Here is a 21,923-nt window from a genome sequence, read left to right on the forward strand (position 1 = left end):
ACAGGCATAGTGACCTTCAGCCTGAGCATGCTTTCAAAAAAGACCTTTCAGTTGCACCACCAGAATCCGGCATTGCAGGCCTGATATGCCCCTAGGCCCAAATACTATACCTTGGTGGGATTTTCCAGGCGCCCAGACTCAGAGCCCATCTCTGGCATTCCTGTATTGGGACACTCCTAAGATGGAAAAAAGCACTCTTCCCTTCCCCCAAAAAGCCACCAAACTATGGAGAGCCACCAGGATCCTTAGAGAGGAAATGTGTCCCCTGGACTCATGAGACCACACCTGCATTCTGAGGCCATCCTGGACACACAATCCAGATAGAAAAGACTGTGCTACATCCTTCCAGTCACCCTAATTACATTTCCTGAGGAACTGCCCTCCAGGACTACACATTGGGCCAGCGATCACCACACCACTAACCCAAATCCCAATTTTTGTTTACAGACTTCCCTCCCAAAACCACGGCTCACATGCCCTCCAGGATAGGGTCTCCAGATCTACACCACAGGACTGTGATGACATCCACAAGGAAACTGTGCCCTTCAGAGTTGCCCAAATCTTCCAAATTAGGAGAAACCTGCAAGGCCCCTGAGCCCACCCCAATACAGTAGGCTGCTCTAGACACAAATGTGCAGTCTAAAACTCCCTGATCACGTACATCCAGGCAGACAGCCAAGTCAAAGGTCCTGAGTCAGACGATTGAAGCTGACATGCCCCTAAGACCTCATTGGGACCCTAGTTTAGGTTTTCAGGCATCTGTCTTCAGGTGCCTGTTCTGGAATATCAACTTATGATACAACATGTGTTCCCTGAGCCACACAAAAGAACATCTCTTGTCACAGGAAGGAAACCATGCAATTCGAACTTTGTCAGACGTCAGGGTAGGAGAATCCTGAATGGCACCTTAGCCACCAGCACATTCTAAGAACTCCATGGTAACAGACCAACATTGTGGCCCATCTGCAAGAGATTCCATGACAACTCAAGGCCTTGGTACTTCACTCTAGAGCCTTCAGAACGATCCTGCCTTGTTCCTCAGCTACAATGGTTAATGGAGGTATGCTTTCCAGGCATCCCTGAGAGAGAGCTCTGCTACCCAAACTTTCCACATGGGGGACCCTGGAGCAAACCAACCAGGCTGCAATGTCCAGTGGAAGGAAACCTTGCTGTTTGGAGCATCTCACAAGCATCCGCGTGGGAAATCTTCCAATGGCCTCTTGGTGCCACCCCTCCCTTTGTTGGTCATCATAGACAAAAACTCCAGTGTGAGCAAACATCTGCCATCGGCCCTTACTCAGGTGCTGGATATCTTGGCTAAGCCGCTGCACAATGGAACTGCATTCTGCTTGGCACTGAACTGAACCGTAGCTGGTGTTTACAATTCCATCCACACCCTACTGGTCTCCTAGCCCTCTTGATAGGGAATGCTGGAGCCACAATGCAGCATTCTGCCTTCCTCATAGAAAGATTAAGATCCTGTTGAGTAGGGCCTGAAACGGCACATGAGAATCAATCTGCTCGACCCTCGAAGGAAACCAATGTATAGGCTTCCCTGGCCACTAGTGCTGTGTCTGACAGAGTCTGAGCCCCGACCAAGCGTCACCCATCCAGAGAGCAGGCAACATATCTAGCATGTGCCTGGCCATCGCCCAATTCCATATCTGCACATCCTTAGTATTCAGGCACCTGTCCCTAGACCATTGCTGGAATCCCTGCAAATTGGGCAACCTGAGACCCAATAGAGAATTCCTCCTTCCCCATGGCAGGAAACATGGCAATCGGGATGGGTGTCCAACCCTCAAAGTGGGAACGAGCTTCATGGCCAATGAGACCACCTCCACTCCTCAGGGCCGCCCTGGGCACAAATACGTACTGTGACCGTCAGCCTGAGCATGCTTACAAACAAACCTTCTCAGTTGTACCACCATGTTTCTGCATTGTAGGCCTGGTACTCCCCAAGGCCCAAATTTTAACCCTTCATTTGATTTTCCAGGTGCCCAGACCCAGAGCCCGTCTCTGGAATCCCTGTTATGGGGCACCCCTTAGATGGAAACAGCACTCTTCCCTTCCTCTAAAAAGCCACCAAACTGTGAGAAGCCGCCAGGATCCATAGAGTGAAAAAGTATCCCATGGACCCATGAGACCACACCTGCATTCCGAGGCCATCCTGGACGCACAGTACAGATAGAAAATCCTGTGCTACCGCCTTCCAGTCACCCTAATTACAGTTCCTGACGAGATACCTTCTAGATCTACTCATTGGGCCTGTGATCACCTCACCACTAATCCTAATCCGAATTTGCAGTTGCACTTCTCTGCCAAAACCATGGCTCCCATGCTCTTGAGGATGGGCTCTTCAGCCACACCACAGGACTCTGGCTGCCATCCGAAGGAAACTGTGCCCACCACAGTTGCCCAGACCTTCCAGTTTAGGAGAAACCTACAAGGCCCCTGAGCCTACACCAATATTGGCGTCCCATTGTGACGCAAATAGGCAGTCTGAAACAACCTGATCACCTACATGCAGATAGATCCAAGTCAATGGTCCTGAGTCAAAAGATTGAAGTTGACATGCCCTGTGGTCCACATTGGAACCCTACATTAGGTTTTCAGACATCTTTCCTCAGAGGCCTGTTCTGGAATAAGAATTTATATTTTAGCATGTGTTCCCTGGACCACACAACAGAACTTCTCCTGTCCCCAGAATGAAACCGTGCTCTTCGACTTGTCTCAAACCCTCAGGGTAGGAGAATCCTACATGGTATCTTAGCCTCCAGCACCTTCTAAGATCTCCCTGGTAACAAACCAGCATTTTGGCCCATCTGCAAGAGATTACATGTCAACTCAAGGCCTTGGTCCTTTGCCCCAGGGCCACCAGAACAAACCTGCCATGTTCCTCATCTGCAATTGTCAATGAAGGTGTGCTTTCCAGGCATCCATGTAGCAGAGGTCTGTTACCCAAACTTTCATCATGGGGGATCCTGGAGCAAAAAAAAAAAAAAGACTCCACTCTTGCAGTAGAAGGAAACCTTGCTGTTTGGAGCATCTCACAAGCCTCAGCATGGGAAATCATCCATGGTCTCTTGACGCGAACCCTCCATTTGTCTCTCATAGACACAAACACCAGTGTGAGAAACCACCTGATTCTGCCTTACTCAGGTATTGGATATCTCGAATATACCACTGCACATTTGAACTGCCTTCTGCCTGGTACTGAATTGAACTGTAGCTTGTGTTTACTATTCTATTTTCACCCTACTGGTCCCCAAACCCACTTGATTAGGAATTCTGGCGCCAAAATGCAGCATTCTGCCTTCCCCATAGAAGGAAGAAGAACCTGGTGTGTATGGCCAGAAACCACACATGAGGTTCAATCTGCTCAGTCCTCGCTGGAACCCCAATTTATAGGCTGTCCCGGTCACCAGTGCCACTAGAGCCTGAGTCCTGACTTAGTGTCAGCCACCCAGAGAGCCGGCCCCATATTTAGCAAGTGGGACTGGCCATGGCCCAAGATTGGCATCTCTATCCATCCTTGGTGTTCAGGCACTGTCCCCAGACCATTGCTGGAATGCCTGCCAAGGGTGGAACCTGAACCCACTAGAGACCTCCTTCCACATGGCAGGAAACCTGGTTGGCTGCTTGGATGTGTGTCCAACCCTTAAAGTGGGAGCCAGCTGCATAGACAATGAGACTACACCCTCTCCTGAGCACTGCCCTGGGCACAAAGAGGAATTATGACCTTCAGCCTGAGCATGTTTTCAGTTGAGACCTCTCAGTTGCACCACCAGAATCCCGCATTACAGGCCTGGTATGCACCTAGGCCCAAATACTATCCCTTGGTGGGATTTTCCAGGCGACCAGACTCAGATCCCGTCTCTGGCATCCCTGTATTGGGACACTCCTAAGATGGAAAAGAGCACTCTTCCCTTCCCCCCAAAAAGCCACCAAACTATGGAAAGCCACCAGGATCCTTAGAGAGGAAATGTGTCCCATGGAGCCATGACACCACACCTGCATTCCGCGGCCATCCTCGACACACAATCCAGATAGAAAAGACTGTGCTAGAGCCATCCAGTCACCCTAAATACATTTCTTGACGAGATGCCCTCCAGGATTACGAATTGGGCCTTCGATCACCACGCCACTAACCCAAATCCAAATTTTTGTTTACAGACTTCTCTCCCAAAACCATTTCTCACATGCCCCCCAGGATAGGGCCTCTGGATCCACACCACAGGACTGTGATTCCATCCACAAGGAAACTGTACCTGTCAGAGTTTCCCAAAACTTCCAGATTAGGAGAAACCTGCAAGGTCCCTGAGCTCACCCCAATATTGCCGGCTGCTCTGGAGGCAAATGAACAGTCTGAAACACTCTCATCACCTACATCCAGGCAGATAGACAAGTCAATGGTCCTGAGTCAGAAGATTGAACCTGATATGCCCCTAGGACCTCACTGGAACCCTAGGTTATGTTTTCAGGCATCTGTCCTCAGAGGCCTGTTCTGAAAGACCAATTTATGATACAACATGTGTTCCCTGAGCCACACAACAGAACATCCCCTGTCCCGAGAAGGAAACCGTGCTCTTTGACCTTTGTTACACCCTCAGGGTAGGAGAATCCTGAATGGCACCTTAGCCACCAGCATATTCTAAGAACTCCGTGGTAACAAACCACATTGAGGCCATCTGCAAGAGATTCCATGTCAACTCAAGGCCTTTGTACTTCGCTCCAGAGCCTTCAGAATAATCCTGCCTTGTTCCTCAGCTGCATTAGTCAATGGAGGTGTGCTTTCCAGGCATCACTGAGAGAGAGCTCTCCTACCCAAATTTTCCACATGGGGGACACTGGAGCAAACCAACCAGGCTCCACCTGTCCAGTGGAAGGAAACATTGCGTTTTGGAGCATCTCACAAGCGTCAGCGTGGGAAATCCTCCAATGGCCTCTTGATACCACCCCTCCCTTTGTCGATCACCATAGACACAAACTCCATTGTGAGAAAACATCTGCCATTGGCCCTTACTCAAGTGCTGAATACCTTGACTAAGCTGCTGCACAATGGAACTGCATTCCGCTTGCCACTGATTGAACCGTAGTTGTGTTTACAATTCCATCCTACCCCTACTGTCCCCATGCCCTGTTGATAGGGAATGCTGGAGCCACAATACAGCATTCTGCCTTCCTCATAGAAAGAAGAAGATCCTGTTGAGTAGGGCCTGACACCCCACATGAGGATCAATCTGCTCAGCCCTTGAGGAAACCCAATTTATAGGCTGCCCTGGCCACTAGTGTTGTGTCTGACAGAGTTGGAGCCCCGACCTAGTGTCACTCACCCAGCGAGTGGTCCCCATATATAGCATATGGGACCGGCCATGGCCCAAGTCTGTCATCTCTATGCATCCTTCGTATTCAGGCATCTGTCCCCAGATCATTGCTGGAATCCCTGCCAATGGGGGAACCTTAAGCCTGATAGAAAACTCCTCCTTCCTCATGGCAGAACCCTGGCATTTGGTATGGGTATCCATCCCTCTAAGTGGGAGCCAGCTTCGTGGACAATAAGACCACGCCCACTCCTTTGGGTCGCCCTGGGCACAAACAGGCATTGTGACCCTCAGCCTGAGCATGCTTTCAAACAAGCCTTCTTAGTTGCACCACCAGGTTCCCACATTGTAGGCCTGCTACACCCCAAGGCCCAAATCCTAACCCTTCGTGAAATTCTCCAGGCGCCCTGAGCTAGAGCCCGTCACTGGAATCCCTGTTTAGAGGCACCCATAAGACAGAAAACAGCCCTCTTCCCTTACCTGAAAAAGCGACCAAACTATGGAGATCCACCAGGATCCTTAGAGAGGAAATGTCTCCCATGGACCCATGAGACCACACCTGCATTCCGAGGCTACCCTGGATACACAGTGCAGATAGAAAAGCCTGTGCTACCGCCTTCCAGTCACCCTAATTACAGTTCATGATGAGTTGCCTTCCAGATCTACTCATTATGCCTGCGATCACCTCGCCACTAATATTCTGTGGGATGGGAGGAGGCCTTTCTGTTTTTTATCTCATATGTCCCATCAAAAGGGAGATTCCAGAGCAGATTCCTATGGATGGGCGATGGACAACCACCTCTCGTTAAGATTTGTGGCCTAGGGGCAAGGCCAGCCCCATATGTGGGCTCCTGTTCCAGCCTCTGAGAGGCCTTCCTTGAGGACAGGGCTCACACTTAGGGTCACAAATCGTATTTGTGACCTCACGGCCCTCAACATGGGTAAAGCCTCATGGGCTACGTTGGTTTCTCCTACACTGAATGTTGGACAACATGCCAACTATATGGTTTCTTGCCATGGGGAAGGAGGAGTTCTGATTTCTACATCACATTCACCCCGGGCAGTGATTGGAGATAAGCTCTAGGTTCTGAAGCTCGAAAACTGAGGGTGGGAAGAGAAGACGACATAAGGCCCTGGCGGGACCGATGTGCTCAGTGTGTGGCCAGTTGTCTGGGTGTCGGTCGGGAGGTGCAGTCTCAGGATGTGTCAGAAGGGCATTAGTGCCCAGGGTAGACTGTACCATTGGGGTACAGTAGAGTGGTGTGCAGGTTGTTCCTCATTTGGGGTTTCTGGGTAGCTTCATAGGGCAACATTTTTCTTCTGGCGGGCAGGCAGAGTTCTGCATTGTGGCTCCAGAATTCCCAAACTGGATGGCATCTGGGCTAGGAGTGTGAGGACAGAAGTCTGAAAACACAAGCTAGGCTTATATGGGAGGATCTCAGGAGGCCATGGAGATTTTCCCACGATGGGTGTTGTAAGATGCTCCAAACCGCAATGATTCCTACTGCAGGACAGTCGAGACATGTCGGTTGGCTTCTGGTCATCAATATGGAATGACTCCAGAGCAGGGTTCGAAGGATGGATGACTGGGCAGCCCGCCTCCCATTCCAGTGTCTCCTAGTGACAAGGCAGGTTCTATGTGATGGCTCTTGGGGAGTAAGCGAGGCGCCTGAGTTGAATTGGACTCTCCTGAGGATGTGTCATAATGTGAGTTTGAGTCCATGGAGACCTTGGAATGGGGCGGGGCTAAGGGACCCTAAAGGATTCTCCTAACCAGAGGTTTTGACACAGGTCCAGAGAGCAAGGTTCCCATGTGGAGATTACATTTGTTCTTATTGGTGTTTCAGGAAACCCCCATATGCTGGTATTGGAAAGCAGGCTTGTGAGGAGAGATGACTGGAAACCAAAGCAATGGATCCGATTAGGGCCTAGGGGCCTGTCCAGTTCAATGTGCTTCTCTGAAGACATCTGACTACAAATCTGATTTGAGGAAGATGCCCAACTTGTATCAGATAGCCCCAATTTTCAGGGAGTCCTACACAATTGGGATGGCCTCAAGGCTTTGGAGGTTTCTCCTTATCTGTACTGTTGAGGCCAATGGAATGGGCAGAATTCCCTTGGAGAGGGCAGGCACAGTCCTGAGGTGTGGATCCAGGGGTCCCATCCTGGAAGGTGTGTGGGCCAGGGCTGTCGGACAGAAATCTGAAAACACATACTCGGCTTAGGTTTGGGGATGTAGGTATGGCAGGCCCAATCTACAAACCATGAGGACTCTTCGGTGTATGAACAAAGGGTGATTGTGAGGCACTTGCTCAGGCTTTTGTCTCTGGATTTTGTGTCAACAATGGCCATGGAATGTCGGGGTGGCCTCATGGGCCATGGACCAGTGTCGCTCTCTGGGGTTTTGGCCCTAACTGAAGATTTTGGGGACATTCTGTGGCATGGGAGGAGTATTTTCCGTTTTATTTATTTATTTATTTATTTATCTATTTATTTAATTCAGGTGTCCCACCAAAAGAGGGATTTCAGAGCAGAGCCCTGGGGAGGGTCGACTGCACAATCTGAACTGTGGTTAAGATTGGGGGCCTAGGGGCAGGGTAAGCCCCATATGCGGGCTCTTGTTCCAGCCCCTGAGAAGCCTTAAATGAGGACAGGGCTCACACTGAGGTTCACACAGTGTGTTTTGCCCAACACAGCCCTCAAGCTTGGGCGGGGTCTCATGGTCCACGCTGGTTTCTCCTACACTGAAAGTTGGACAACATGCGAGAAACAAGGTTTCTGTCCATGGGGAAGGAGTAGTTCTAATTTCCGCATCACGTTAACCCCTGGACAATGCTTGGAGATAACGTCTAGATTCTGAAGCCTGAAAGCCAAGGTTGTGAAGAGATGCTGACCCAAAACCCTGTAGAGTCCGATGTGCTCAGTGTGCGGCCAGTCGTCTGGGGGTCGTTCGAGACATCTGGGCTCAGGCTGTGTCAGACAGGCCATTAGTGCCCAGGGTAGACTGTATCATTGGGGTGCTGTCGAGTGGCGTGCAGGTTGATCCTCATTTGGGGTTTCTGGGTAGCCCCAAAGGGCAACATTTTACTTCTGGAAAACAGGCAGAATAGTGCATTGTGGCCCGGAATTCCCAAACTGGAGGGCTTGTGGGCCATGAGTGTAAGGACAGAAGTCTGAGAACACAAGCTAAGCTTAGGTTTCGGGACGAGGGAACGGCAGGCATACTCTGCAGAGCTGAATCGAGAAAGCGAGTATCTGAAGTCAGGGCGAGGATTAGACATTGGGTTGTTTGGAGTTTCTGTCCATGATGGCCCCTCATGAAGAGGGAGGGTATCATGAGGCCATGAAGGTTTTCCCACGATGGAAGTTGTGAGATGCTCCAAACCACAGGAATATTTCTGCAGGACAGTGGAGACCTGTTGGTTGGATCCAGCACGTCCCATATGGAACAACTCCAGAGCAGGGCTCTAAGGATGGATTCCTGGGCAACCCACATCCCATTCTAGTTGTCTCCTAGCACCAAGGCAGGTTCTATCTGCTGGCTCTGGGAGAGCAACCGAGGGTGCTGAGTTGAAATGGAGTCCCTTAAGATTCGTCATAATGTGGGTTTGAGTCCATGGAGACCTTGGAATGGGGCGGTGGCTAGGGGCCCTGAGGAATTCTCCTAACTGGAGGCTTTTGCACAGCTCTGAAAAGCAAGTTTCCCATGTGAAGACGACATTTGTTCTTATTGGTGCATCAGGAAACCCCCATATGCTGGTATTGGAAAGCAAGCCTCTGAGGAGAGATGCCTGGAAACCAACGCAATGGATCCAATTAGGGCTTAAGGGCCTTTCCGGTTCAATCTGCTTCTCTGGGGACATCTATCTACAGGTCTGAGTGGAGGTAGTTGATCAGCTTGTGTCAGATCGCCCCTTTTTGTCCCAGGCGGCCTACACTATTGGGATGGCATCAGGGCCTTTGGAGTTTTCTCCTAATTTGTAGGGTTGTGGCCAATCGAATGGGCAAAATTACCTTGTTGATGGCAGGCACAGTTCTGAGATGTGGCTCCAGGGGCCCCAGGTTGGAGGGTGGGTGGGTCAGGGTTTTGGGATAGAAATCTGAAAACACAAACTCCGCTTAGGTTTGGGGGCGAAGGTATGGCAGGCCCAATCTACAGACCATGAGGAGAACTCTTCAGGATATGAATAAAGGGCGTGTGTTAGGCCCTTGCTCAGGCATTTCTCTCTGGATTTTGTGTGAACAATGGCCGTGGAATGTAGGGGTGTCCCATAGGGCCTTGTATGAATCTCCCTCTCTGGGGATTTGGCCTGATTCCAAGAGTTTGGGGTCATTCAGTGAGATGGGAGGAGTCGTTTCTGTTTTTTACCTCAGGTGTCCCACCAAAAGAAGGATTCCTGAGCAGATCCCTGGGGATGGGCGACTGGACAACTCGACATCTGGGTAAGACTGGTGGCCTAGGTGCATGGCCAGACCCATATGAGGGCTCTTGGTCCAGCCTCTGAGAGGCCTTCTTTGAGGACAGGGCTCACGCTGAGCATCACAAAGCGTGTTTGTGCCCAATGCGGCTCTCAACCATGGGCTGGGCCTCATGGGCCATGCTGTTTTCCCCTACACTGAACATTGTAAACATGCCAACCACAAGGTTTCTGGCCAAGGGGTAGGAGGAGTTCTGATTTCTGCATGAGGTTTACCAATGGGTAGTGATTGGAGATAAGGTCTAGGTTCTGAAATCTGAAAACCGAGGTTGGGAAGTGATGACGACTTAAGACCCTGGCGGGACCGATGTGATCATTGTGCAGCCAGCTGTCTGGGTGTCAGTCAGGACGTGGGGGCTCAGGCTGTGTCAGACAGGGCATTAGTTCCCAGGGTAGACTGTATCATCAGGATACAGTCGAGTAGCATGCAGGTTGATACTCATTTGGGGTTTCTGGGTAACCCCATAGGGCAATGTTTTTCTTTTGGAGGGCAGGCAGAGTGCTACATTTGGCTCCGGAATTCCCAAACTGGAGGGCTTGTGGGCCAGGGGTGTGAGGACAGAAGTCTAAGAACACAAGCTAGGCTTAGGTTTTGGAGCGAGGGCACGGCAGGCACACTCTGAAGAGCAGAATCGTGACCTCGTGCACCTGAAGCCAGGGCGAGGTTCAGACGTTGGCTCAGGTTGGAGTTTCTTTCCATGATGGCCCCTTCATGAAGGGCAGGGCCTCACGAGGCCATGGAGGTTTACCCATGGTGGGAGTTGTGAGATGCTCCGAACCACAATGATTCCTTCTGTGGAACACTCGAGACCTATTGGATGGCTCCAGGACATCCCATAGGGAAAAACTCCAGAGCAGGGTTCTAAGAATGGATGCCTTGGCAGCCCGCCTTCCATTCCAATTGCCTCCTAGCGTCAAGGCAGGTTCGATTGACTGGCTCTGGTAGAGTAACCGATGGGGTTGAGTTGAAATGGACTCTCCTGAGGATAAGCCATAATGTGTGTTTATGTCCATGGAGACCTTGGAATGGGGCGGTGGATCTGGGGCCCAGAAGGATTCTCCTAAACGGAGGTTGTGACAGAACTCCAAAGAGTACATTTCCTATGTGGAGACGAGATTTGTTCTGTTGAGTGCCTCTGGCATCCCCCATAAGCTGGTATTGAAAACCAGGCCTTTGAGGAGAGATGCATGGATACAAAAGCAATGGAACCAATTAGGGCCTAGGTGCCTGTCCGGTTCAGTCTTCTTCTCAGGTGCTATCTGTCTATGGGTCTGAGGGGAGGTAGTTGCTTAGCTTGACAGATCGCCCCTGTTTGTCCTGGGTGGCCTACACTATTGGGATGGCCTCGGGGACTTTGGAGATTTCTCCTAATCTGTAGGATTGTGGCCAATGGAATGGACAGAATTCCCTTGGAAAGGGCATGCAATTCCTGAGGTGTGGCTCCAGGGGCCTCTTCCTGGAGGGTCTGTGGGCCAAGGTTGTGAAGGCAGAAATCTGAGAATACAAATTCCGCTTAGATATGGGGAAGTAAATATGGCAGGCTCAATCTACAGACCGTGAGGAGATCTCTTTGGGATATGAACAAAGGGGGAGTGTGAGGCACTTGCTCAGGGTTTTGTCTCTGGATTTTGTGTGAACGATGGACATGACATGTAGGGGTGGCCTAATGGGCCATGGATGTGTCACCCTCTGGGGATTTGGCCCGATCCAAAGATTTTGGGTACATTCTGTGAGATGGGAGGAGTCCTTTCTGGTTTTTGTTTGTTTGTTTGTTTGTTTTTAAAATCAGGTGTCCCACCAAAAGAGGGATTCCAGAGCAGAGCCCTGGGAATGAGCGACTGGACAACCCGACATCTGATTAAGATTGGGGGCCTAGAGGCATGGCAAGCCTCATATGAAGGCTCTTGGTCCAGCCACTGAGAGGCCTTCCTTGAGGACAGGGCTCATGCTGAGAGTCGTAAAGCGTGTTTGTACCCAATGCGGCCCTCAACATGGACGGGGCCTCATGGGCCGCACTGGTTTCTCCTACACTGAACATTGGAGAACATGCCAAACACAAGGTTTCTGGCCATGGGGAAGGAGGAGTTCTGATTTCTGCATCACGTTCACCCCTAGGCAGTGATTGGAGAAAAGGTTTAGGTTCTGATGCCCAAAAACCAAGGTTGGAAAGAAATGATGACCTAAGGCCCTGGCGGATCCAATGTGCTCAGTGTGCAGCTACCTGTCTGAGTGCCGGTTGGGAGGTGCGGGCTCTGGCTGTGTCAGACAGTGCATTAGTGAAAAGGGTAGACTGTATCATTGGGGTACATTAGGAATACATGTTGATCCTAGTTTTATGTTTCTGGATATCCCCATAGGGCAGCATTTTACTTCTGGAGGACAAGCAGAATGCTGCATTGTGACTCTGGAATTCCCAAACTGAGGGGCTTGTGGACCAGGAGTGTGAGGACAGAAGTCTGAGAACACAAGCTAGGCTTAGGTTTTGGGGCGAGGGCATCGCAGGCACACTCTGCAGAGCTAAATCGAGAACTCGTGCATCTCAAATCAGGGCTAGGATCAGACATTGGGCTGGTTGGAGTTTCTGTCTTTAATATCCCCTTCCTGAAGGGGGATAGTCTAGCGAGGCATAGATTTTTTTCCCACAGTGCGAGTTGTGAGATGCTCCAAACCACAAGGATTCCTTCTTCAAGACAGTTGAAACCTGTTGGATGGCTCCAGGACATTCCATATGGAATGACTCCAGAGCAGGGTTCAAAGGATGGATACCTGGACAGCCCGCCTCCCATTCCAGTTCTCTCCTAGCGACAAGTCAGGTTCGATCTTCTGGCTCTGTGGGAGCTACCGAGGGGGCTGAGTTGAAATGGAGTCTCCTTTATATGGGTCATAATGTGGGTTTGAATCCATGGGGACCTTGAAATGGCATAGTGGCTATGGGGCCATGAAGGATTCTCCTAACGGGAGGTTTTGACACAGCTCCTACGAGCAAGTTTCCCATGTTGAAATGACATTTTCTTCTTATTGGTGCCTCAGGAAAGCCCCATATGTTGGTATTGGAAACCAGGTCTCTGAGGATAGATGCCTGGAAACCAAAATAATGGATCCTATTAGGGCCTACCACCTTGTCCAGTTCAATCTGATTCTCTGGGGACATCTGTCTACAGGTCTTATTAGAGGTAGTTGTTCAGGATTAGCCAGATCGCCCCTATTTGTCCTGGGAAGTCAACACTATTAGGATGGCCTCAGGGACATTGTACGTTTCTCCTAATCTGTAGGGTTGTGGCCAATGGAATGAGCAGAATTCCCTTGTTGAGTGCTGGCACATTCCTGAGGTGTGGCCCGGGGGCCCCAGCCTGGAGGGTGTGTGGGCCAGGGATGTGGGACAGAAGTCTGAAAAAACATACTCTGCTTAGGTTGGGGACATAGGTATGGCAGGCACTATCTCCAGACCGTGAGGAGAACTCTTCGGGACATGATCAAAGGGGAGTGTGAGACATTTGCTCAGGGTTTTCTCTCTGGATTTTGTGTCAACAATGGCCATGGAATGTTGGGGTGGCCTCATGGTCCATGGACGAGTCTCCCTCTCTGGGTATTTGGCCCGAACTCAAGAGTTTGGCTACATATTCTAGGATGGGAAGACTATATTCGTTTTTTGTTGTTGTTGTTGTTGTTGTTTGTTTGTTTTGTTTTGTTTTCCGTCAGGTGTCCCACCAAAAGAAAGATTCCAGTGCAGAGACCTGGGGAGGGGGGACTAGAAAACCCGACATCTGGTTAACATTGGGGGCCTAGGGGCATGGCAAGCCCCATATGCAGGCTCTTGGTCCAGCCTCTGAGAGGCTTTATCTGAGGACAGGGCTCAACCAGAGGGCAGCAATGTGTGTTTGTGCCCATCACAGCCTGCAAGCATGGGCGGGTCCTCATGGGCCATGCTGCTTTCTCCTACACTGAATGTTGGACATCATGCCAACCAAAAGGTTTCTGGCCATGGGGAAGGAGGAGTTCTGACTTCTGCATCACATTCACCCCTGGGCAGTGAACGGAGATAAGTCTAGGTTCTGAAGCCTAAAAACCGAGGTTGGGAAGAGATGACGACCTAAGGAAATAGTGGGTCCAATGTGCTCAATGTGAAGCCAACTGTCTGGGTGTCGGTCGCGATTTCCGGGATTAGGCTTGTCAGACAGAGCATTAGTGCCCAGGATAGACTGTATAATTTGGGTACAGTGGAGAGGCGTGCAGGTTTTTCCTCCTTTGGGGTTTCTGGATAGCCCCATAGAGCAAATTTTTTTTGTTTTGTTTTGTTTTGTTTTTCTGGAGGGCTGTCAGAGGGATGCATTGTGCCTCCAGAATTCCCAAACTGGAGGGCTTGTGGGTCAGGAGTGTGAGGACGGAAGTCTGAGAACACAAGCTAGGCTTAGGTTTTGGGGTGAGGGCACGGGAGGCACCCTATACAGAGCTGAATCGAGATCTTGCGCATCTGAAGTCAGGGCAGGAAAAGACGTTGGCTCATGTTGGAGTTTCTGTTCATGCTGTCCCCCTCATGAATGTGGGGGGGGACATCACGAGGTCATGGAGTTTTTCCCATGGTGGGAGTTGAGATGCTCCAAACCACAAGGATTCCATCCTCGGGTCAGTTGAGACCTGTTGGATGGATCCAGTATATCCCATAAGTAACTTCTCCAGAGCACGGTTCTAATGATGGATGCTTGGGCATCCCAACTCTTATTCCAACCATCTCCTAGCAGCAAGGCCGGTTGGATATGCTGGCTCTGGGGGAGCAACTGAAGGGGCTGAGTTGAAATGGACTCTCCTGAGCATGAGTCATAATGTGGATTTGTGTCCATGGAGACCTTGGAATGGGGCGGTGTCTCCGGGGACCTGAAGGTTTCTCCTAACTGGAGGTTTTGACACAGCTCCACAGAGCAAGTTTCCAATGTGGAGACGATATTTATTCTGATTGGTACCTCAGGAAACCCCCATATGCTGGTATTGGAAACCAGACCTCTGAGGAGAGATGCCTGGAAATGAAAGCAATGGATCCACTTAGGACCTAGGTGCCTGTCCAGTTCAATATCCTTTTCTGGGGATATCTGTCTACAGTTCTGAGTGGAGGTCATTGCTCAGCTTGTGTCAATCGCCCCTGTTTGTCCCAGGTGGCCTACTCTATTAAGATGGTCTCTGGGACATTGGTGGTTTCTACTATTCTGTAGGGTTGTGGCCATTGGAATGGGCGAATTCCTATGGATAGTGCAGGCAAAGTCCTGAGGTGTGGCTCCAGGGGCCCCAGCCTGGAAGGTGTGTGGGCCAGGACTGTGGGGACAGAAATCTGAAAACACAAACTCGGCTTAGGTTTGGGGACCTAGGTATGGCAGGACTGGTCTACAGACCATGAGGAGAATTTTTCGGGCTATGAGCAAAGGGCGAGTGTGAGGCGCTTGCTCTGGCTTTTGTCTCCGGATTTTGTGTCAATGGTGGCACTGGAATGTCAGGGTCCCCTCATGGGCCATGAACGAGGCTTTCTGTCTGGGGATTTGTCCCGATCCCAAGTGTTTAGGGCCATTCTGTGGATGGGAGGAGTCATTTCTGTATTTTTTTGCCTCAGGTGTCCCACCAAAGAGGAATTCCAGAGCATAGCCCAGAGTAGGGGTGACTCATCATCTCCACATCTTGTTAAGATTTGTGGAATAGGGACATGGAAAGCCCCATATGCGGGCTCTTGGTCCAGCCAGTGAGAGGCTTTACTTGAGGACTGGGCGTAAGCTGAGGGTGACAATGTGTGTTTGTGCCCATCACAGCCCTCAAGCATGGGCGAGGCCTCATGGGCCACACTGCTTTCTCCTATACTGAACATTGGACAACATTCCAACCACAAGGTTTCTTGTCATGGGGAAAATGGCATCACATTGACCCCTGGGCAGTGAGTACAGATAAAGTCTAAGTTCTGAAGCCTGAAAACCGAGGTTGGGAAGAGATGACGACCTAAGGCCATGGCGGGTCCGATTTGCTCATTGGGTGGCAAGCTCTCTGGGTGTTGGTCGCAAAGTCCGGGCTCAGGCTGTGTCAGACATTGCATTAGTGCCCAGAATAGACTGTATAACTGGGGTACAGTAGAGTGACGTGCAGGTTGATCCTCATTTGGGGTTTCTGTGTAGCCCCATAGGGCTTTCTGGAGGGCAGGCAGAGAGCTGCATTGTGTCTCCAGAATTCCCAAATCAGAGGGCTTGTGAGCCAGGAGTGTGAGGAGAGAAGTCTGAGAACACAAGCTAGGCTTATGTTTCGGGGCGAGGGCATGGGAGGCTCAATCTGCAGAGCTGAATCGAGATCTAGTGCATCTGAAGTAAGGGCGAGGATCAGACATTGGCTCAAGTTGGAGTTTCTGTCCCCGATGGCCCCTTAATGAAGGTGGGGGTGCATCATGAGGTCGTGGAGGTTTTCCCACGGTGGGAGTGTGAGATGCTCCAAACCTCAAGGATTCCATCTGTGGGACAGTCGAGACCTGTTGGATGGATACAGGACATCCCATAAGGAACTACTCCAGAGCATGGTTCTAACGATGGATGCCTTGGGAGCCCACTTCACATTCGAATTGTCTCCTAAAGACAAGCAGGTTCGAATTGCTGGCTCTGGGGGAGCAACCGAGGGGGCTGAGTCGAAATGGACTCGCCTGAGGATCGGTCATAATGTGGGTTTGTGTCCATGGAGACCTTGGAATGGGGCAGTGGCTCTGGGGCCCTGAAGTATTCTCCTAACTGGAGGTTTTGGCACAGCTACAAAGAGCAAGTTTCCCATGTGAGATGACATTTGTCCTAATTGGTGCCTCAGCAACCCCCATAATCTGGTATTGGAAACCAGGCATCTGGGGCGAAATGCCTGGAAAATGAAGCAATAGATCTGATTAGGGCCTAAGGACCTGTCCACTTCAATCTTATTCTCTGGGGATATCTTCCAATGGTTCTGAGTGGAGGTCATTGCTCAGCTTGTGGCAGATCGCCCCTGTTTGTCCTAGACAGCCTACACTATGGGGATGGTCTAGGGGACTTCGGAGGTTTCTCCTATTCTGTAGGGTTTTGGCCCATGGAATGGGCAGAATCCCCTTGGAGAGGGCAGGATCAGTCCTGAGGTGTGGCTCCAGCTGTCTGGGTGTCTGTTGGTATGTCCAGGCTCTGGCTGTGTCAGACACGGCATTAGTGCCCAGGCTAGACTGTATAATAGGGGTACAATCAAGTGGAGTACAATTTGATCCTCATTTTTGGTTTCTGGGTATCCAAAAGGCAACATTTGTTTTCCAGAGGACAGACAGAATGCTGCATTGTGGCTCCAGATTTCCCAAACTGGAGGGCTTGTGGTCCTGGAGAGTGAGGACGGAAGTCTGAAAACACAAGCTAGACCTAGGATTTGGGTTGAGGGTTCGGCAGGCACACTCTGCAGAGATGAATGGAGATCTTGTGCATCTGAAGTCAGTGCGAGGATAAGACGTTGGCTCAGGTTGGAGTTTCTGTCCATGATCCCCCTTCATGAAGGTGGGCGGCAACATGTGGCCATGGAGGTTTTCCCACGAAGGGAGTTGTGAAATGCTCCAAACTGCAAAGACTCCTGCTGAGGGACAGTCAAGACCTGTTGGATGGCTCTAGCACGTCCCATACAGAAAGACGCCAGAGCAGGGTTCTAAGGTTGGATGCGTGGAGAGCCCACCTCACATTCCATTTGTGTCCTAGCAACAAGGCAGGTTCGATCTGCTGGCTCTGGGGGAGCAACCGAGGAAGCTGAGTTGAAATGGACTCTCCTGAGGATGGGTCATAATGTGGGATTGTGTCCATGGAGACCTTGGAATGGGCATATGGCTCCGGGGACCTAAAGCTTTCTCCTAACCGGAGGTTTTGACACAGCTACACAGAGCAAGTTTCCCATGTGTAGACGATATTTGTTCTGATTGGTGCCGGAGGAACACCCATAATTTGGTACTGGAAACCAGGCTTATGAGGAGAGATGCCTGGAAACCAAAGTAATGTATCTGATTAGGGCCTCGAAGCCTGTCCAGTTCAATCTTCTCTGTGTTCATGTGTCTACGGGTCTGAGTGGAGGTAGTCGCTCAGCTGGTGTCAGATCGCCCCTGTTAGTCCCGGGCGGCCTACACTTTGGGATGGCCCCAGGGACTTTGGAGATTTCGCCTAAATTGTACGGTTTTGCCAATGGAATAGGCAGAATTCCCTTGGAGAGGGCAAGCACAGTCCTGAGGTGTGGCTCCAGGGTCCCCAGCCTTGAGGGTTTGTGGGCCAGGGCTGTGGATATAGAAGTCTGAGAACACAAACTCGGCTTAGGTTCCAGGACATAAGTATGGCTGGCCCGATCTACAGACCATGAGGAGAACTCTTCAGGATATGAACCAAGGGCGAGTGTGAGGTGCTTGCTCAGGCTTTTGTCTCTGGATTTTTTGTCAAAGATTATCATGGAATGTAAAGTTGGCCTCATGGGCACTGGAGGAATCTCCCTCTCTGGGGATTTGGCCCCATCCCAAGCTTTGGGGTCATTCAGTTAGATGGGAGGAGTCCTTTCTGTTTTTATTTGTTTATTTATTTATTTAACCTCAGGTGTCCCACCAAAAGAGGGAATCCAGAGCAGAGCCCTGGGGAGGGCATCTGGACATCCCGTCCCCTGGTTAAGAATGGTGGCCTAGAGGCATGGCAACCCCCATATGTGGACTCTTTTTGCAGCCACTGAGAGGCCTTACTTGAGAACAGGGCTCACGCTGTGTTTGACAATGCGTGTTTGTGCCCAACGCAGCCCACAAGCATGGGAAGGGCCTCACTGATACACTGGTTTCTTCTACACTGACCATTGGACTACGTGCCTACCACAAGGTTTTTTGCTATGGGGATGGAAGAGATCTGATTTCTGTGTCAAGTTTACCCCTGGGCAGTGATTGGAGATAAGGTCTAGGTTCTCAAGCCTGAAAACCGAGGTTGGGAAGAGATGACGACCTAACACCATGGTGGGTCCGATGTGCTAACTGTGCGACCAACTGTCTGGGTGTCAGTTGGGAGGTCCCAGCTCAGGCTGGGTCAAACAAGGCATTAGTGCCCAGGGTAGACTGTATAATTGGGGTACAGTGAGTGGCGTGCAGATTGATAATCATTTGGTGTTTCTGGGTAGGCCCATAGAGCAACATTTTTCTTCTGGATGGCAGTTAGATTGCTGCATTGTGGCTCCGGAATTCCCAAACTGGAGGGCTTGTGGGCCAGGAATGTGAGGACAAAAGTCTGAGAACACAAGCTAGGCTTAGATTTTTAGGCAACAGCATGGAAGGCACACTCTGAAGAGCTGAATCGAGATCTCGGGCATCTGAAATCATGGCGAGGATCAGACGTTGGCTCAGGTTGGAGTTTCTGTCCATGATGGCCCCTTCATGAAAGGGGTGCATCAGGAGGCCATGGAGGTTTTCCCACAATGGGAGTTGTGAGATGCTCCAAACCGCAAGAATTCCTTCTGTGGGACAATTGGGACCTATTGGATGGCTCCACGACATCTCATACAGAACAACTCCAGAGCACGGTTCTAAGGATGGATGCCTGGCAGCCCTCTTCACATTCCAATTGTCTCCTAGCCACAAGATATGGTCAATAAGCTGGCTCAGGGGAGCAACCGAGGGGGCTGAGTTGAAATGGACTCTCCTGCGAATGGGTCATACTGTGGATTTGTGTGCATGGAGACCTTGGAATGGGGCGGTGGCACCAGGGCCCTGAAGGACTCTCCTAACATGAGGTTTTGACACAGCTCCAAAGAGCAACTTTCCCATATAGAGATGAGATTTGTTCTGATTGGTGCCTCAGGAAACCCCAAATGCTGGTATTGGAAATCAGGTCTCTGGGGAGAGATGACTGGAAACCAAAGCAATGGATCCGATTAGGGTCTAGGGCCCTTTTGGGTTCAATGTTCTTCTCTGGGGACGTCTGTCTACAGGTCTGAGTGGAGGCAGTTGCTCCGCTGGTGGCAGATCACCCCTGTTTGACCAGGGAGGCCTACACTATTGGCATGGCCTTGGGGACTTAGGAGGTTCCTCTAATTTGAACAGGTGTGGCCAATGGAATGGGCAGTATTCCTTGGAGAGGGCAGGCACAGTCCTAAGGTGTGGCTCCAGGGGTCCCAGCCTGGAGGGTATGTGGGCCAGGACTGTGGGTACAGAAGTGTGAAAACACAAACTCGGCTTAGGTTTGGGGACGAAGGTATGACATACTTGATCTACAGACCATGAGGAGAACTCTTTGGGGTATGAACAAAGAGGGAGTGTGATGTGCTTGCTCAGGCTTTTGTCTAAATTTTATGTCAATGATGTCCATGAAATGTTGGGATGGCTCCAATAAGAACAAAGCAGAAGAAATCTCCAAATTCCCTGAGGCCATTCTAAGAGTGGTGGCCGCCCGGAACAAACAGGAGCAATCTGCCACCTGCTGAGCAACTACCTCCACTCAGACCCCTAGACAGATGTCCCAAGAAAAGAAGATCCCGAAAAGGTCTCCTCACAGTCTGTAGGTGGGGCCTGCCATACCTACATCCCCAAACTTACCCATTTTTTTCCAGGCTTCTGTCCCCACCACCCTGGCCCACACACCCTCCATACTGGGGCCCCTAGAGCCATACCTCAGGACTGTGCCTGCCCTCTCCAAGAGAATTCTGCCCATTTCATTGGCCACAAGCTTTCAAATCAGGAGAAACATTAAAAGTTCCTGAGGCCATTCCAATAGTGTAGGCCGACCGGGACAAACAGGGACGATCTGAGACCAGCAGAGCTACTACCTCCACTCAGACCCATAGACTGATATCCCCAGAGAAGTAGTTTGAACCAGACAGGCCCCTAGGCCCTAATTGGATCCATTGTTTTGGTTTCTAGGCATCTCTCCTCAGAGGCCTGCTTTCCAATACCAGCATATGGAGGTTTCCTGAGGCATGCATCAGAACAAATCTCGTCTCCATATGGGAAACTTGCATGTTGGAGATGTGTAAAAATCTCTGGCTAGTAGAATCTTTCAGGACCCTGGTGCCAAGTCCCATTCCAAGGTCCTACTAGACACAAACACACATTATGACCCATCTGCAGGAGAGTCAATTTCAACTCAGCCCCCTCGGTTGCTCCCCTAGAGCCAGCAGATAGAACCTGTCTTATTGCAAGGAGACAATTTGAACATGAGGCTGGCTACCCAAGAGTCCATCCTTAAAGCCCTGCTCTGGAGTCATTCCGTATGGGAGGTCCTGGAGCCATCCAAAAGGTCTCAGTTGTCCTGCAGAATGAATCCTCGCAGTTTGGAGCATCTCACAACTTCCATCGTGGGAAAATCTCATGGCCTCGTGATGACCCCACCTCTGCATGAAGGGGCCATCATGGACAGAAACTCCAATCTGAGCCAACGTCTGATCCTTGTCCTGACTTCTGATGCACGAGATCTCAATTCAGCTCTGCAGAGTGTGCCTGCTGTGCCCTCGCCCCATAAGCTAAGCCTAGCTTGTGTTCTCAGACTTCCGACCTCACATTCCTGGCCCAAAAGCCCTCCAGTTTGGCAATTACAGAGTCACAATGCAGCAATTTGCCTGCTCTCCAGAAGAAAAACTTTTCCATATGGGGCTACACTGAAACCCCAAATGAGGATCAACCTGGCCACCACTCAACTCTACCCCAATTATACAGTCTACCTTGGGCACTAATATCCTGTCTGACACAGCCTGAGCCCAGTCCTCCCGACCGACACCCAGACAGCTTGCCACACACTGAGCACATGGACCCTCCATGGCCTTAGGTCATCATCTCTTCCCAATCTCGGTTTTCAGGATTCAGAACCTAGACCTTATCTCCAATCACTGCCAAAGGGTGAATGTGATGAAGAAATCAGAACTGCTCCTTTCCCCATGGCAAGAAACCTTATAGTTTGCATTTTGTCCAAAGTTCAGCCTTGGAGACACCAGCGGAACCCATGAGGATCTGCCCATGCTTGAGGGACCCGTTGGGCAAAAACATGCAGTGTGACCCTCAGCCCTGTCCTCAAGTAACGTACCTCAGTGACTGGACCAAGAGCCCACATATGGGGCTTGCCATGCCCCTAGGCCACCATTCTTAACCAGAGGTCAGGTTTTTCAGAC

Source organism: Neovison vison, chromosome 3, assembly GCF_020171115.1.
Source record: "Neovison vison isolate M4711 chromosome 3, ASM_NN_V1, whole genome shotgun sequence".
Taxonomy (NCBI): domain Eukaryota; kingdom Metazoa; phylum Chordata; class Mammalia; order Carnivora; family Mustelidae; genus Neogale; species Neogale vison.